The sequence below is a fragment of the Pistacia vera genome, unplaced genomic scaffold (genome assembly GCF_008641045.1).
Source record: "Pistacia vera cultivar Batoury unplaced genomic scaffold, PisVer_v2 Contig149, whole genome shotgun sequence".
NCBI lineage: Eukaryota > Viridiplantae > Streptophyta > Magnoliopsida > Sapindales > Anacardiaceae > Pistacia > Pistacia vera.
Window position 1 is genome coordinate 198,737 of NW_022195565.1, and position 18,331 is coordinate 217,067.

Below are 18,331 nucleotides of genomic sequence, written 5' to 3' on the forward strand. Positions count from 1 at the left end.
AGGATATTCTGCTCATTTGTACGGTCGCCGCGGCGATCGTTGGATGATCTGACAAAATATGAATGCATCACTATCGCCGTAGCGACCAGTTTCATTGCCGCGACGATCGTTTTTTCTGACAGATAGTTTTCCTGCTCACGCTCGCCGCGGCCACCCTCTTCATCGCCGCGGTGATCGTTCTTCTACTCATCCTTCAGGTTTTATTCTTTCCTCGGTTTTTCACCCTCTAAATTTTTAAACTTCTTCATCCTCAAGGTGATTGCATGTACTTGTTCTTCGGATTCTTCTCTGTATCACTCGACAAAACCCTGACCTCTTCCCCAATATGTTGTGAATTGCCCAATGTGAGTCTCTAGGTTCTTATAGATGCAGATGGTTTTGAACCAGGACGTCGGTCTTCTCAAACCTCCTGTTTGTCTCTCAATGAACTTGGTGAGCACATTCTCTAAGTTAGATGTTGGCTCTTGATTCTGAAAAATAGGAGGTGTTTATGCTCGTTGTTGTTACTCACAAGAAGTTCGGGTGTTTCCTCCCTGTTGGATTGTATGTGTTGGATAATGGATTCCCTTGCCCTCTTTGGAATTGTTGAAGTAGTTGACTTGTTCATGTTGAGCAAACTGGTTTCCTCTTGGCAATCGCTTGAAGCATGATTTCCTGCACAAAGGTCACATGTTAGAGATGACGATTCAATTGCATTAATTTCAGTACATTACCAATTGCTTCTGGATGTTCGTAAGTTGAGCAGCCAATGCAGTGTAACTGTCGACTTCGTGCACTCCGCCTGATCTCCTTGAATTCTTTCGAGTCCTTATATAGTTGTTGTTCGCATCACCTCGATCAGAGTAACTTCTTCGGTGTTTTGGTGTTCAATGCTCCCCACTTACAGCATCAATCATGGCTTGAATGTTTGGTAGCAAACTTGGTAGAACGTTTGCACTTGTGACCAGATTGGTATACCATGATGTGGGCACCTCCGTAGAAGATCCTTAAACCTTTCCACTTCATATAATGACTCTGAATCTTGTGGTAAAAGTTGGTAATCTCACTCCTCAGTTTGGCCGACTTGGCAGGTGGAAAATACTTAGTGAGGAATGCTTGAGCCAACTCATTCCATGTCGTGATGCCCAGTGGCAATGAAATCAACCAAGCCTTAGCTTTATCCTGTAGAGAGAATGGGAAAAGCCTTAGTCTGATTGCATCCTCGGATACCCATTATGCTTGAATGTGTTGACAACTCGAGGAAATTTACGATATGCAGTTGGGATCATCATTTGGTAACCCAGCGAATTGGATGACTACTGAATCATTCCAATAATTGCTGGCTTAATCTCGAAATTGTTTGCTGAATGGGTGGTCTCCTGTACTTGAATAACAACCATCAATAGTAGGACTAGAGTAGTCCTTCAATGCTCTCTGAAACACTGCTACTCCACCCATTGCATTTCCTCCAAATTATCCTCATTCTCATTCTCTTGATTTTGCATATTAGGATTGACAACTCCTGTGTTAGCCATTGCTTGTTCAGATTCAGTTGCCTCTTTTCTCTTCTCAACTGTTTTGCGGTCTCTCGATCTCAAAATCAAGTGGATTAAGATGACCACGACCTCTGGAACGTAAACTCTCAGATTTAGCTGAAAACCACAAATAAGACAACAAAAAAATAACAATTAAAGTAAATAGAAATAAACAAATCAAATTAGCAACTAAATATTTCATATTGATATTGGTAAAATAAAATGTTCCCCGGCAACGGTGTCAAAAACTTGACAGGCTATTCGCAGTGTACGAAATGTGCAAGTAGTAAAACCGAGTAAACGAGTGTCGAATCCCAAGGGAACTACCTACCAAGTACCAAACTATTATATTCTATGCTATTTGATTAAACTGAAGTTTAAGAATGAATTAATGAAAAAGTAAATAAACTACAACTAAAAATTAAAGTCTGAATAAAAGTAGAACTTGTAAACACTTTGAAGTAAAATCAATATATGAAAACCTAGGGCATAGATTTCGCACCAATTTAATCCTTGTATTGATAGTTGTTAACCTAATTAAGCCTATTCTAAAAGCCAAATCCCCTAATTATTCACTAACTCTCTCTCGAGCAATTAGTAAATTAACCCTTAAGCAACAACCCAAGTTATCTTAAATGGATTTAGGGCTAAGAGATCATAAGATCTATGGAATTTCCCGGAGCCTCATAGATCGCGGTAACCTATCTCTAGCGTTCGCTCAATCTATGGTTTTATACACTTAGACAAATTAGGTTCATCTCTCGATCTCAACCCAACCCATGACATCATTCAACTCTGGATCCTTAAGAATTGAAAGCATACACACAATAATAAAACTTAGAATTAATCCAAAAGAATTAACAACAATAAAGTCAACACATATTCATAAATTGGGCTACATCTTTAGCCCTAGAAAGAGAATTAGTTCATAAATACAGTAATGAAAACAACCATTATATTCAATAACATGAGTTCAAGACGGAAAATAGAAACACTTCTCTAATTTGTGAACAAGAATCACAAGAATTCCGATCTCCAAAGTAGTGGCCGTCCTTTTCCTTCTTCAATCCCCTTTTAACTTCTTAAAGACTCTCTTTATATCCCTAGGGTTTTGGTCATGCTTAGGAAAAATATTAGAAAACTTAGCCCATTCAGATTCAGAAGGGTAATGAATTAACACAAACCCGTGAACCATCGCCGCGGCGGTAAGAATGACGCCACAGCGATCGTTCCTTTTATCCAAAGTATCTGTAAACTTCAGAATTAGATGAAGTAATCACACAAAACTTGTAGCTCTTTGAATAAGCTTTCCAACCACTAGAATTGTCAAATTCTGACTTCTACAGCTCAAGTTATGATAGAAACATGAGGCATACTCATGATGAAGAATTTCCAGATTTTCCGTAACATCTTCGACGTACCACAACTCCCTCATTTCGACCCTGATTCTTGTGCCGTTTGTTCCTACACGTCGTGAATCCTATCGATATCATTCTTTTCCCTTCAACAACCTGTTTGAGCCTGAAAACACTTAAAGTGCACCCGTGATCCCATAAATGGTATTTATGAAAGAAATAATCTAAATTCCACATTTTAAGCACATTTTTCCATAAATAAACCAATCAAATCACTAACAAAATATCAACATTCAAGCTCTTATCAGTGGGTTAATCATGGGGTTTTGGAAAATACATCCTAATTAGGTAAACTATTCACCTAATTCTATTACTCCTTGCAGATCTTCATCTAGTGATTGATCGGATCTCCATCCTACGTCCAGTCGTACGATTACATAAACCAATTTAGGACACATAGGCCCAGATAACAAACTAATAATAAAATTAATTATTATTACAAGCTATTGAAAGAATATTACATGCCCAAATATCAAATATTTTTGGGAAAAATAAATATACACACATGATCATCCCCTAATTAATATTCATCCATCACATTAGTAAATATTAATTCAATCAAGGGTATATAAATAAATATTTATGCAAGTTGTAATATTTATAAATAAAGGACTTCATGTAATAAATACATAAAAACATGCCATGATTGAACAAAGGGTACATGCATAATTTTACTATCCTTAAACTTATAATATTATTATATTATCCATCACATGAATATAAAGAATTTATATATATATATCCTAAGGATTTCATGCAATAAATGTATAAAATATGCCATGATTAAACTAAGGGTACATGCATAATTTCATCACCATAATATTTATAAAAAATATCATATTACCCATCACATTCAAAAATCTCTCACATCACATTCAATCAAATAAAATTAAAAAAATGCAAATCTATGCACTATGCACCGATTTTTACTCTCAAAGATAAATCAACCTACTTGCATTCACAATACAATCTAAGTCAAATGCATTTATAGACTATTGTATCACATATAACACTTTCAAATATGCATTTAAAATATATTATTCATTTGAATCAGTTTTGACCGAATTCATCCCTTCTCAAAATCATCAAATTTGCATCAAATATGCTTATATTACAATGCATGTATCATATGAGGGACACATATTCATATTTAACAAAAATACGTCAAGATGCAATAAATCAAACATGCATGTTACATATGACTTCAAGAACAAGAAATTTTGTATTCTAAATATGAAAATTTCATAGAAACATGTTAATAAGCATGAATATCACATATCCATCATCATTTGTATTCAAAATACACAATAACTTCAACATGCATCTAAAGCAAAAACATATTCATGTCCAAATCAAGCCATTTTTCACCAAAAATGCTACATGCCTGCATGAATTTAAACGTGCTCTGATACGATTGTTCGGATTCATGCATTTTGGACATGGAAAAGGTGTAGAAATGATGGACAAGTTGATGGATGCAAGGTAGAACACTAACATAACATATAAGCCCCAAAAAAAATTTAAGGTAAGGATGGAATATTACCTACTCCTTTGCTATTCAACACTTGAATCTTCTTTCTTGGAGTCTTAGTTCTTCAAGTGGACTTGAATAACCTCAAAATTTGATCCACCCAAGCCAAAGATGAGAGAGAGCCGAGACAGTGAGAGAGAAAATGAGAAAGTGATTTTTGTTTCAATGGATTCAATTGAATTAAAATGGTATAAAACTTAATTTATATACCATGGGCATAAGGTGTAATTTTAAATTGTTTTGGGAATGCCTCAAACAATTTAAAATTAACTTGAGAATAAACATTTATGTCAAGTCCTTAGTTTTATGGTTAATTCATAATTAAATTTTAATTCCATTAAATATTCTAACCCTTTAGACTAAAACCAATGCACTTTTGCCCCCATCATTGAATCCAATTCAATAATAATATTCAATAAATCCTTATTACCCTTGGTTAGTGCTAGCTATCCATGTATAATCATTTCTCACAAATACATTAATTCAGATGCAACCATTTACGTCTGAACATCATTAATCTAATTAATGATATGTATTACTCTCTCTCTCTCTCCTTGAGCTTGGTTTTATGTGTGACCATTTTGGTTCATTGTGATCTAGCCGTTGGCCTAATATCTGATTTTGATATGTTTCGTTATAATTCTTTATAATCGAAACTCCCACTGATTATGGTAGACATCTAGCAATGTTCCATAACCCCTAAACCACAATGAAGTGTAAACTCCAATGAACCTATTCTGATCATACATATCGTGTAGTCAAATCCCTCTGTTATCTAATCCCGATTAAGAATGGTTCATGGTATGTCAAAACCTTTAACTTAATCTTTAATTGAATTGTCAATCGATACAATGGAACTCATCAACATGAAACTACTTTTCATCTGACATTCATTATACTCTAGCTAGAGATTTCCATTTTCCAATGTTTATTGACATTCATCTGGGAACTCGAGATTAGACTATTCTGAGTTAACGAATCCCATCTTGACCATTACTTGTCCTCGCACATGAATAACATATGACCAAACCGGCTTATTACACAAGACATGACTAGTCTCGCGCTTATACGCCATATGAACCATATTGATAAGAGTGTAATTTATATATTTTTTATTCCTTCCATATTATGTTTTTTGTTATGTTTTATGCCTAGTTGAGTTGATTAGAGTTTATTTTGTAAGTTTGGCATATTTGGATAGACTTTATGAAATAATTGAGAAAAGATTAGGAAATTCCAGATTTTTTGTTATTCTGACCAATGCTGCGTTTTTCAGGTTTTTCATGGAGTCAAATTTCTCGATTGCAAAAGTGTTCTTGAGAAAAATAAAGTAGACAAATCAAGCCTTCGAGGAAGGTATTATGGGTGATAATCCGAGTTCGTTTGGGCCCTCATTAGTTGTTGCAAAGCCAAACCTAGAATCCTATTCGTGGAAGGATTTCCTAGCTGAGTATTGAGTCTTAGAATAGGCCTAATTGGAGCTTCAGATATCGAAAACAGGTGATTCAAAAGCCCAAATTCATCTACACATACAGGAATACAACTTTTATGAAGTGACCAAGCCCAGAAAAGTTCTTTTACATTGTGAGAATCCTCGTGCAAGCTGGATTATGAATTTCGTTTTCCATATCTGATAAGGAATTGACAGGTTTGGAAGTCTATTGTTTAAGAAAGGTCTAGGAAAGTAATTTCCGCTTTTCCTGGGGAAGAATTGAGGAAAAACACGTTATTTATTTATGAGTTGTTAGGTTAAACAGAGGAGAGAGAATGGCAGTGGATTTTTTTTTAGTTTTTTACTTTTTATGTCAATATGTGCGGCTGTCTTTCTTCTTCAGCTCAAGGGGATTTTGAAGCTTGAATTCATGTCATTGGTGTAACTTAACTTCAATAACATTATTCTTAATCTCGTTCTTACTGGAATTGTTTATGTTATTCTGTTTTAATTGTTTATGATTTTTGTTTGGGTGATTTAGTAATGGCCTGCTAAATTGTTTAATCAGAATTTTATTTATTAGAATTAAGAATTGTGATACGTAATTGTCCTCTTTCTATTCAATGAGTAATACATGATGATAGATGATTATGGGCAAGTTCTCAATCTATCACCTTGAATAACATAACCTAAGTTAAATAATCCGATCTTGTGTGATTGTTGCTTGGATTGATCTATTTTCCTAATTCTTAAGGCTGCCATTTAATTAAATTTAGAGAGCTTATTCTAGGTTGTTCAAGGGTTAGGATCTAATTGAAGAGCTTATTTCAGTAGTGACTATTAAGGGAAAATTCGGATAACAGAGCTTGCTGTTTCCTAGGGTTAATAATTCCACAATAACGAGATATAATAATGTTACGGTTAGTTCATGTCCAATGCATGTTTAGGTGGATCTTGAACCGAGAACTGGTTGTTTTTAATCTGATATTTTCTACCATTGGAGATTTATTCATTTCACTTTAGATTGCATTGTCTACAACCCTTTCATTATTTTGTTGTCATGTTTACTGTTTAGGATTTTATTTTATTTTATTTTATTTAATTTTTCTGTTGTTTTTGTTGTGGTTATTGGTCAGAATATAGGATTTAATCGATTCATTCCCTGTGGGATCGACCTTTGCTCACCCTATATGCAATTTAGTAGCTAGGTTAGTAAGGTTATTAAATTGGAGCATTTGGCATGCTACCACATATGTATCCTATGTTGAATCTAACCGTGATGTCTCAGGTCTAAGGATCAGTGGTACACTAGCATGATCGTACGATGCATCATTGGCCATATCCATGTGATTCATCGTAATCGGTCGCATTCGATAAACAGTTCACTAACTATTTATCCACGCTAATGCCTTAGTGACGTACCTTTTATAATCACCCACACTAATACCATCACATGATATTCAGTGGAGACATTTAGCATGCCTAGTATGCAATGTTATTGCCCAATTAACATTACTTGCGTAGGGAATTCTTTGATGATTTGATCTTCTTAAGATCCGTTCCATCCGGACATTTCACATGCAATATTAAATATAATATAATATAATATAAATGAAGCAGAAAATCAACATGTGAAATAAGAACACTTTCTTTGATTCATAATACATTTACAAGATATAATGTCTTGAAACCAACAACATGATTGGTTCCTAGGGCATACACTAATAGTTGTATCATGAATACAGTCTTTATTAGTTCTCCATTTAGAAATGCATTATTAATGTCAACTTGTTGGATATCCCACTGATTATGGACAACTAAGGATGGTATAATTCTGATAGTGATATGTTTCACAACTGGAAAGAATGTGTGAAAGTAATCCAAACCTGGTGTTTGTAGAAAACCTTTAGCCACTAGCCTTGCTTTATACTTTAATAATGTCCTATCAACTTTAAGTTTAGTCTTAAAGACCCATTTGCACCCAACTACATTCATGTCTGATGTATGAGGAACCAATTCCCAGGTATTGTTTCTCAAAAGTGCTTGGAATTCATCATTCATTGTTGCTTTCCACTCGGGTACTTGTAAAGCTTCAGAAGCTATTTTTGGCTCAGGTAAAATATGAAGCAGAGAGAAAAGCTTGCCTTGTATACGCTTGAGAGTGGCTCTTTGAACGAGTAATCATTGGATGGAAATTATTGGTAGATGCTGATGGTTTAGGTATGAGACTCTAAATGGATGCCAGTAGGGTGAGTAGAAAAGGACATATCTCGGGACACATCTGTATTAGGTTGAGAGACTGAGTTTGGGCCTATTGAGTGAGAGGTAGTATTAGGAGAATTAACAAGTACTTTTCCAGTATCCATCTCTAAGCCTTCTGTGTGAGGCATCATTTGATTTGCTGCAAATTGATGCGCTAAATTGTTAGATTACAGGATTGAGTCAGGGGCCAAACAAACTAAAGTAGGCATGCCTACAATTGGTTGGGCTAATTTTGTGGACTGTGAAGTTAAGGCAGGAGCTAAATTTGTTGGGGAGTTAATTGGAGCATTATGAGCAGAAGCACCAACTGGAGCAAAGTGAACACCAGTTGAAGAATCAAGACAATGAGAGAAATCTCGAGTAGAAGAAACTCCTTCTGAATTTAGTGTTGGTGTCAGTCCTGCAAGATCAGTATCTTTAAAAAAATTACACTTAAAACCATATTTGAAAGGAAAATCATCCTCATTGAATTTCGCTTGTTTGACAATATAAAGTTTTTCGAAAGAGGATAAGCATTTGCAGCCTTTGTGGGATGAACTATACCCTAGAAATACACACTTTTCAGTGTCATAGGAAAACCTATTTCTCTAATAAGGCCTAATATATGGGTAACAGTAGCTCCCAAACACCTTAAAATCACTGTAATTTGGCTCTTGATTAAATAGTTTCTGAAATAGAGAAATGTTGGTAGTAGAAGAGGAAGGAAGTCTGTTGACAATGAAGGTTGCTGCAGAAAATGCTTGCCACCAAAAAGCAAAGAGGCATGGCAGCGTGGGCTAGTAGGGTTAACCAAAATTCAGTAATGGTTTGGTGTTTCCTTTCCACTCTTCCATTTTGTTGGTGCCAGTAAGGCCATTGATGTCTAAAAACAATCCCATGTGCTTGAAGAGACCTTGCAAATGGTCTGAATTCTCCTCTCGAATCTGTTTGCAAGCTTTTCAATATAACTTCAAATTGCCTTTCAACAAGTCTGTGAAAATGTGTAAATATATTGAAAGCTTCAGACTTTAGTTTTAAGGGATAGATCCACATATATCTTTTAAAGTCATCCATAAATAACATGTAATACTTGAAACCTTCAAAGAAACAAACTAGTGTAGGACCCTACAGGTTAGAGTAAACCAATTCTAAAGGACCTTTAGTATGAGACTGTGATAAAGGAAAAGTAGCTTGTTGCATTTTACCAAATTGACAAGCTTCACAAAAAGGCATTTTATTCTCAAAAGAGCCATATATATTCACTGTATCCATTACATGTTTCAAGTTCTTCTCATGTGGATGGCCTAATCTAGCATGCCAAAACTTAGTAAATCTAACTTTTACCTTAGATTCATCTGTTGGCATACAATGAGCTTGATTAACTAACGCTCCAAGACTAATATTAGAAGAACAAGTAGCAGTACTAGTAAAAGGCTTATTCTCTATACCACGAACTGATGAAACAACAGCACCAGCAGATGCTTTATTCTCTATACTACAAATTGATGAAACAACAACACTAGCAGATGCCTTATTTTTTTGTACTATGAACTAATGAAGTAGCAACACAAACAAATACTTTATTGTAGTCAAAGGAAGATGAAGATACACCTTTCTAAGTAGAGGAGGAAACAAATGCAGAACCAACAGTAGGGAATGAAATTTGTAATTGGTATAGCCTATCATTTAGAGAATATTGTACTAAAACAGCCTGGTGACCTTATCCTATATGAGACAACGATCACAATGAAATTCCATAATAACCCCATTATCTCTAGTGATATGAGATATATTTAATAAATTTTTTGCAATATGAGGTACACACAACATTTTCTTAAGATATAATAACCCAGGACAAGTGGTAGAAGGTAAAAGAGACTCACCTGTGTGAGTGACAGGAACATTCTGACCATTTCTAACCTAAACATTAGATCCACCATGATACTGTCCTTGAGGAGTAGGTTGTTAGCATTAGAGGTCATGTGATTGGTGGCATTTGAATCTACATACCAGGTCTAGTTAGTGACATTTGAGGAGAAGCAATAGGCACATTCTATGAGGAAATTATCAAGGATCCTTCTCCCTAAAATGAAGTTGAGGTTGGACTAGGAAAGATGTTAGTAGAAACTCCAGTAGTTGGACTTGAGTGTGGTGGCTGAGATGTCCCATCAAAACCAAAATTGTTAGTTGGACTTTAGTAGACAGAGTTTAGTGTTGGTTGGCTTGCCATAATTCTGGCCATTAGAGCTTGAGCTTCATGAGTAGATGAATTCTGAAAATGGCCCTATGACCCCACTTGATTAGTTACTGTAGTATTGACAAAACTAGTAGTTGTTCTAGTGTTTCTAGTGTTGACAAAGCGTTGAAAACCATGGTCAAATCTGTGATAGCATTGGAGTGCATAGTGCCCTTCTTTGCCATAGACCTGACTTATGAGGCATGGTCAAAAGTAACCTTGTCCTCTGCCTCAATCTCTCATCCCTTGAGGATTGTACATGAACATAGCAGAGGTAAGAAACTGACTAGAGTTATTTGTAGTTGCCAAAAATTGATTTTGATAAGGCAGATTGTAATCAGGTCTGAAACTTGTTTGATTTATGTTACTTGCTACAAAAGAGGGAGTATTGAAAGTCTAGTGTTATGGAGTGGTAGGAAACTATTGAGACTGTAAAGCAAAGTTGTTCATAGCCAGAGTAAACATTTTCAACTAATCAGTGGTGAGGTTAGTTTCAGGCATAACCAAAGTTTTATTTTGCGAGATACCAGAAGTTTTATTGGAGCCTTGTTTTGTAGCTATCAATGCTGAAACTAACTGTTCATGAAAGTTCCAAGATGAATTATGTTGTCTCTCCAAACAAATTTCATGCTTATGGAGTAAAAATTGGGCTTCTTGTAGTGTTGTTTCACTGCTATTTACCACAAGGTTTGCCACCACTGCATCGTATTCAGCTCCCAAACCATCCAGTATAGAGAGTAATAATTCTTCACCACTTATATGCACACCACTTGAAATTAATTCGTCTCCTAGTTTCTTCATCTTTAAGACATACTCGCTTATACTACAGGAGTTTTTCTTAGTACTTTGCAATATATTTCTAACGTGCAACGTTCTAGCTTTTGATACCGACTGAAAATGTAACCCTAACAAGTTCCATTTTTCGTAGGAGGTGCTACACTTAGCTACATGGTGAAACATGGATTCAGACATAGAGGATATAATCCAGCTTACCAAGAATTGGTCAATTTCTTCCAAGTGAAATATTCTGGATTTGACTTCTTTAAAGTTTTCCCTAAATCATCTACCTTCTCAATCAGGAATATTGAGGGACAACTTCTTTCTCTAGTTGTGAAGTTGTCAAGTCCATGAGTGTTAGGGCTGGCAAGATCTGAGAACGCCAGAAAGTGTAGTTCTTCTCTAGCAATTTTATCGAAATAGTCGACAAGGTAGGAGGAACGCTCAAATTCGTGAAATTGGTGAAACCAGTATCCATTTTTCAGTAGTTCGAAGCTGAATCAAATAGTTTGAAGCTAAAATTAAGTAGAATTTGGAACAGGGATTACCTTCGACGTTGGTCTAGGGTTTTGATACCATGAGTGACCTTGGAATCAAGAAGCAAAGAAAACAAAACGAGTAAAGAAGCAAATTCTGGAACAAGTTAGTTGTAATATTCTAACTAAATTAAATGAATGTACACGAAGCTGATTGGCTTGTTTTATATCAAGCCATAACATCAAAACGGCGGTGTTTTGATGTTTAAGGGTATACTTTTAAAAAGTACACCCTACTTTTGTTTTCTTGCAAAATACACCCTGTAACCATTTTACAAAATAATCTGAGCTATTCTTAACTTCTACAATCTCATCCTATTATACTAATGGCTATAGTGGTTTGCTTCTTCTGGACTTGGTCCCATGAATGTAGGCAATTGGGCAAACTGTATAAAAACCATTTGTGTGCTTTACTTTATGTCTTATATGTTTAGCATTGTGTTGATGATGAATGAACATATCAACAAGTACAAATGAACATGATTAATTTATTATGTATAAGTTTAATGAATTTGATTAAGTCATAAACTTTTACTAGAGTTAAAGTTTTACCAAGTGGCACTAACCATGCATCTAGTTGACATGGCATCCATGCAGAAGCTTAGCCAATAGAAAATTCAGGTGTTTTATGGGCGAATAACAACATTTAGTTATTCTGCGTCTTATTAATGCATCGTCAACTAATGTTCCCCCTTTTTGCTTCATTATCGTCATAATGGACCTAAATGATCGATGGGAAAGAATGTTTGTTTGCTCAAATAGATGACTAACTATTCCACTTCAAGTTTGACCTCGTTGGATTGCCAAACTCAATCGAGGATGAGTTTTGTTTTTTAAGAGGAGGAGTTTAATGTAAAATTTATAGATTAGGATTTTATGTTACTTCCTTTTTTCTTATTTGATTTTAAAATTTTAATTAGGATCTTACATTTGAAAGTTTAGTTATTTTGGGGTTTTAGTTAAATTAGGAAGGGTTTTTTGTTATTTTTATTATAATCTCATGTTCAAATAGTATTGTGATTAGTTAAGTCTATAGACGTGTTATCTTATCCTACAAATGAAAAACGATGGCTTACTAATCAATTTTTTTAACTGTACATGTGAACTGTCTTGTGATGGATTTGAAATTTTCTTATGGATTCAAAAAGCCCTTTTGCGGATTCAAAACATTAGCTACAGAGTATCTAGTGCCTATCATATTTTGTTATATCAAGGCTCTTACAATGCTTTTTGCATTGGAAAAATAAATTAACATGATAATTTTGATTTTTTGGCAATGGATGTCAAATTTTTATGGTAAAAGGATATTCTATGGTAAAATGATATTTGTAACGGTATATTACTGTTATATTTTTTAGCGATGGCAATATTTATAGTGGCAACAATTAATTGCAACAGAAGGGACAAATTCTTTCGATACAAAACATACATTTTCTTGTAAAACTTCTCTTGTTTATAATGAGGAGGTTAAAGTCATTAGAGTAAATGTATAACCTTATAGTAATTCTTGTTTTCTTAAATCTAGATCTAAGTGCCTAAGTTTCCTATAAGAAGTTTCTTCAGCTTTTTCAGCTAAACTCATGTTTGTTTGATTTAGTGTTATGGCTTGCAGAATATACTTGTAGGCTTAGTGAGATCGTGATAATTGTGTTTTTATGTTGCTTTCGTAGAGCTTGTGGTTGTTATTTTTAGATGCAAAAAATCTAATTTTACAAAAATAGGGCCTGATCCCGTGAGGTTGAGGCCACCAGCAATCCGCTACACCTGCACACGCGAGGAAACAAGCTTGAAGTGAACGGAAAACATCGGGATGGTGTTTGCCGTAGGCATTCTGACGCTCAAGTCAGCAAGGCTGAGTGAGGCTAATTTAGTAAGGGTTAGGGAAAGAGAAGGTTACCAGAAGTCTAGTTGGAGACTATAACTACTACGGTTGTGATGCGAAGTTCCCAAGAGTAAGAACTGCGGGGTCAGAAGGTGTAATCTATGTGTGTTGCGAGAGGGTTGGCCTCTGTTAAAATAGCGACTGTAGGATCTTCGATTCCTAGTAGGACTGTGAGTCCTTGGAGGTTGAGAGGTTCAATGAATATGAGGGCTTTTAATTCCCTTGCCTTAGTAGGAGAGAGAGTTCTAGTTGACCTAAGATATGGATCTTTGATGAGTTAGGATAGTAATGAATTCTTTCGGAGAATCCTAATGGTACCGAAATAAGAAATAGATGACCTTGGGATCTAAATAAACCCTAAGCCCAATAGGTGATCTTGGATCAAAAGGCTTGGGCCAGACAAGCTAATGATGAGGCCCAAATGACTTGAGGCCTTTACTTATTGGCTTCAAGCAGTGAGTAACAAGGTAGATGTGGTGAGCAAACCTAATATCCAAACTTTGTTGCCAACTCAATCGAAATTGGGCCATGACTCCGGACTTTGTTGAAGGTGTCTTTGTCTTGAGCATATTTAGGCTGAGGACATTTTTTGACCCTAACATTATTTATATGTTCATTCACATTATTATTTTATCTTACTAGCTTTTAGCATCTTATTTAGTACAAATTAAAAATATCTTATTTAGTGCAGAAAAATTATTTTTTTGGGAGGATTGAATTTTCTTATGAAACAATGCTCAGCTCAATGGCAGAGTCATGTTTAGGCCAAGCTCCAGAAAATTTTTAAGTATCGTATAAATTTTTTATTTTACTGCCTATAAATTTAGCTTTCTCATCCTGACCACCCAATTTTTTAACAAAACACTGTAGCCCTTGTAGTGTAAGTGTAACTTCCTAGTTACCTTCCGGCCCTCCAAAAAAAATTCTGGCTCCATCCTTCGTTCAACTTTTTCTTTTCCAAACATTGAAGATACATGTGTAAAACTTAGGGTTCGAACAAAGGAATTTGAAAGAAAAATGAGAGCGAAGAGGGTTATTGGATTTCAGTAGATTCAACGACAGCTAAGCTCAATGTTCAGTAACTGTTTTATAATAACTAAACATAAGCTAAAACGGAATGACTTTGCCTTTGACTAAAACGGCAGCACTTTGCCTTAATTACTCTTAATACAAAAACGACTACGTTTTAAGCTGCAGAGTGAAGTAGCTACCGCAGGCCTTCTCAACAGCTCCTCTCAAGCTAAATTGTGTTAACAGTTTCAGCTTGACTTTGAACAAGAAAGGCCTCCTCAACAGCTTCCCTCAAGCTAGAATGTGTTTAACAGTTTTAGCTTGATTTGAATCAACAAAATTGTTGCAGTAGGCAGTAGCATATTTGCTCAACTTCTTGTCAGAGAAGAGAATTAACATTTGCAGCTTTGTTTGTATCATTAGCAGTAAGTCAGTCTGTAATACCAAAGGAATTGACAATAAACATCTCAAAACAAATGATCAGAGAATCTCCATCAATCCATAAGCCTGACTTGGTTCAATCACTCTTTTATCAAAAAAAAAAAAAAAATTACTGCTGTTGTAATCATTTGTAAGTTTCAATATCAATAATATATTAACTCCAGACATCGTCAAAAAATGACAAATTCACTCCAGATTTCATTACTACATAACTTCACCACTGTCATGCAAAAAATCTACAAATGTTGCTGCTACAACAAATCCTGCTGCTGCAAACCTCTACAAACTTCAATATCAGTGATAAATTCACTTCAGATTTCTCCACTGTGTTCACCACTGTCATGTAAAAAGCATCTACAAGCCTCAACATTAGCGACAGAATTCACTCCATGACTTCACCGTTGTTTTCACTACTTGTTATGCAAGGAATTATGAAGTTATCACAACAAGGAATTTCAACTGAATGAGTAATGCTGAATAATGCTAAACTGATAAAAGATAGGTTAAAAAAAAAAAAAAAAAAAAAAAAAAAAAAAAAAAAAAAAAAAGAGATTCAACTGATAGCTTTATCATTAGTAGCTACAACATTCAGCTTTTTAAAGTGTCATATTGAACTTCTGATAATGCTATAGTGAGGATATCAGCTATCTGAAGTTTAGTAGGCACATATTAAACACAATCTTCTTGGCAAATACCTACTCTCATATATAGCGAACATCTATTTCTATGTCTTTGGTCCCTGTATGAAAAACTGGATTGGTTGCCAATACCCAAGCACTAACATTATCACACCAAATTACAGGGGGTTTGGCAAATGTCAGTTTTAGTTCAGTAAAATACTTTGTAGCTAGCCATGCAACTTCAGTGGTTGTATGAGCTAATGCTCTATACTTTACTTCAATGGAGGATAATGCAGCCACTTTTTGTTTCTTATAGCTCCATTGAATCAAGTTAGGACCTAAATACACAATAGCCAATGGTAAAACTTCTATCACCAAGGATGTTGCTCCAATCAACATCAGCATAACACTCTATGTGTAGGGCAACTGTTGGTCTAAAAACCAAACTATGGTTGATAGTATCCTTAAGATATCTAAGGATTCTTTTGCAAGCCTGCCATTGCAAGGTTGTTGGAATTTGTAAAAATTGGCTCAACTTGTTGACGAAAAACTGATATTAGGTATGGTAAGAACTAAGTATTGCATAGCACCAAGAATGCTTCTGTACAAGATGGGATTTTCAAACAAATCACTGTTAGTGGGAAACAATTTTGTACCAAGAGCCATAGGAGTAGGGCAAGGATGTGCCTCAAGCATTTGTGTCTTAAGGAGTAAATCTGTAACATATTTGGTTTGTCTTAAATGGACACCAAAATCTATTTTGACCACCTCTAAACCAAGGAAGTAATGAAGGGATCCAAGGGTTTTTAGAGATAGCTGCACATTGAGATCCTTGACTAATTGATGAATAAATTCCATATTAGAACCAGTGAGGAGAATATCATCAACATATATCAAAATGTAAGTTACATGACTGTATTGATGATGAACCAAGAGGCCTGAATATTTGATACAGAATAATGAAAACCTTTACTCAAATGTGCTTCCTTTAACTTGTCAAACTAGGCCATGGGAGCATTTTTAAGGCCATACAAAGCCTTATTAAGCCTGCAGACATGAGATGAGTTGATGAGATCAACAAATCCAAAGGGTTGCTACATGTAGACTATCTCATTTGACTCACCCTTCAAGAAAGTATTGCTCACATCTATTTGCTGAATGTCCCAGTTATGAGTAACAGCAAGAGTGATATGATTCAAATTGTGAAGTGTTTAATGATAGGGTTGGAGGTTTCAAAGTAGTCCAATCCAGGGGTTTATTGAAACCTGTGGCTACTAGTCTAGCTTCGTATTTTTAGAGAGTACCATCAACATTAAATTTTGTCCGAAAACCCACTTGTTGCCTACCACATTCCTTTCAGAAGAAAATGGGACAAGAATCCAAGTATTATTGTGAATCATTGCATCATATTCAGTTTGCATGGCATGTTCCATTCAGGTATGGCAAAGGCTTCAACTACTGAGTTTGGTTCAGGAATTACAGTTCTTGTAGCCGTAAGAGCAATGGCACTAGTGCTGGCTACTATTTTACTTCTTATGGTCGTAGGATGAGTATCTGAGGTGGAACTGGATTTCTCAGAGGTGGCTAAAGGGTAAGAAGAAACTAAATCTATTTCAAGTGGACAAGTAGATACAAATGCTATGGTAGAGATGGTTTGTGGAGAAAGTAAAGAATCAAAATGTGATAGTGTAGGTGGGGATGATAATGGTGAAGGTAATTTGGTAGACAAATTAGAATGTGATACTGTAGATGGAGATGATAATTGTGAAGGTAATTTGGTAGGCAAGGATGATGTTGGTCAAAGAACAACTTCAAGTGGACAAGTGGAGTTAGAATTGTTAGATGGTAGTGTAACAAGAGATTGAGTATGGTTTTGGGGAATGGGAATATGTGTAAGTGGACACTGGTTAGAAGTATCTGACAAGGTATTTGGTGAAATGAGAATATGTGATGGAGGTGATTTAGAAGGTATCGCTTTAAAGAGGTCAGAAGACTGCATAGGAAATGTATTATGGTTTGTAGAATGAGGATAATTAGATCCTGTGGGAGAAAGTTGCTTACCATTGATTGAAGAAGACTTAATCTAGGGACAACTTACTGATGAGTGGTGCAAATATATATATATATATAAACTCATACACATACCTGTGATTCTTGAAAATAGAAATATATAAAGAAACTCGTATAAAAATAATCCATTAAAGTCATGAATTCCCTACAATTTACCCATAATATCATTATATATATATATATATAATATATATATAGTAATATAGACATAAATGATATTATGGGTAAATTGTAGGGAATTCATGACTTTAATGGATTATTTTTATACGAGTTTCTTTATATATTTCTATTTTCAAGAATCACAGGTATGTGTATGAGTTTTAGTTTTTTAGCCAGAAATATTGTGATTTTATATTCACACGATGGTTGGAAGCATTGGACGTGTTGAAGTGAGAGCTAGATCGTTAAGCAGAAGAAAGAATGTGAAATTGTTGGATGGCGTCACGATAGGGTTTTCCTGTGTGATGACACAACAAGATGATTTGGGCAGAGAGTTAATACCGCGGTTGAAGCATTATGTGTAGTAGCGTGACAAGGTTTTTAGCAAGTGGTGGATTATGGGAGAATTTGGCGTCGTGACGTGGATTGCAAAGAAAGGAAAAATCTTACCTTTTCCAACTCTGAC

General features: G+C 35.3%; 1 non-coding gene across 1 annotated transcript; it reads left to right on the plus strand.

Moving 5' to 3' along the window:
• Positions 1 to 953: 953 nt before the first annotated feature.
• LOC116124117 lies at positions 954 to 1,056 on the plus strand. The gene has a single exon (XR_004127164.1). It is a non-coding gene; the product is annotated as a small nucleolar RNA R71 (small nucleolar RNA).
• Positions 1,057 to 18,331: the final 17,275 nt, after the last annotated feature.